A 1365-nucleotide genomic window follows, 5' to 3' on the forward strand; every position below is an offset into this window, starting at 1 on the left:
GGGGGCCCAGCCCCCATGGTGGCCCTGGCCAGACTGCCGGACACTGTGCTCAGCGTGGCTGCGGTGATGGCCCAGCCAGGGCTGTGACATGTGGCACAAGGTGTCATGCGGCTTGTGCCACACACACCTGGCAGTGCCAGGCCCTGTCATGGCACACCACAGCTTGTCACATCACGTGCCCTGTGCCACACCGTGTCGTGTGCCACATCCTGTGCCACATCCCAGTGTGTGCCACATCCTGTGCCGTGCCATGGGCCACACTATGAAGTGCCATGTCCTGTGCCATGCCACGGGCCACATCCCAGCGTGTGCCATGCCATGTGTCACACCATGTTGTGCCACACCACCCCACGTCACATCCCATGTGCCCTGGCAAGGACAACAGGCACGACCTGGCCACCAGAACACAGCCCCTCCCTGCCCACAGCCACAGGGACCCAGGGACACAGGGACACGACGTCTCAGTGGCCCAGAGGCCAAGGTCAGCACTTTATTTCCTTCTGCCATTGTACAAAAATAAAGAAGTGCCACGTGGGCAGGGGGCACTGCCCTTCTCTGCGTACCAAAAATATCAATATACATAAATAAACCCTTGTGATGGTCATAGTTTAACACCGTACAAAAAATATAATAAAAATAGATATTTATATATTAGAAATGTACTTAAATACTTCTGCAAGCTGCAGGAGTTAAATTAACCCTGGGAGTCAATAAATACAATAAACACACAAATATTAAAGTATAAATTAGGGGGGAGGCGTTGGGGGCTGTCACCCACTGCCACAGTGCAGCGGCCAGAGCCGAGTCCCTGCTGGGCACGGTCAGGGCTGTGGTGGCACGGCCTGGGAGGCTCAGAGGGGACACGGAGGGGACAGGGATGCTGGGAGTATGGGAACACCGAGTGTGCAAGAGTGAGCACGGGGACACTGAGAGCACGGGGACACTGAGAGGACAGGGATGTGCGAAGGGACACTGAGCTTGTGGGGACACCAAGCACAGAGGGACACCAAATGTGCAGGGACACGGACTATGCAGGGACACAGGATTCCGCTCGCAGCTGCTCTCTGGGAGCAGAGCTGGCGCAGGGCAGGCAGGGGGTTACAACACCGGTGACAGTCGCCGGTGGCAGCAGCGCTCTCCGTGGGCCCGGCGGCGGGTGCGCTTAGTCAGGCTGTGTCACCCGACCCATTGAATCACTGGAAAATCCGGCAGGGCTCGGGGACAGGGGACAGCTGGGCACCCGGGGGACACCCGGCTGCACTGCGGCTACCTGGATCCACGGGAAAGTGGGGCAGGATGTGGGAGAGCCAACCAGGGCTGTCCTGCAGCCGAGAGGTGGCACGGGGCCAGCACGGGGCCCACCGC

At 59.1% G+C, this 1365-nt stretch overlaps 1 protein-coding gene across 1 annotated transcript in view; it reads right to left on the reverse strand.

The window, feature by feature from the left end:
- The window catches only part of LIF (leukemia inhibitory factor), a 14484-nt gene that overhangs the window by 8992 nt on the left and 4127 nt on the right, over window positions 1-1365 (reverse strand). The gene's annotated exons all lie outside the window — the stretch shown is intronic.

The sequence above is a fragment of the Corvus brachyrhynchos genome, unplaced genomic scaffold (genome assembly GCF_000691975.1).
Source record: "Corvus brachyrhynchos isolate BGI_N302 unplaced genomic scaffold, ASM69197v1 scaffold19, whole genome shotgun sequence".
NCBI lineage: Eukaryota > Metazoa > Chordata > Aves > Passeriformes > Corvidae > Corvus > Corvus brachyrhynchos.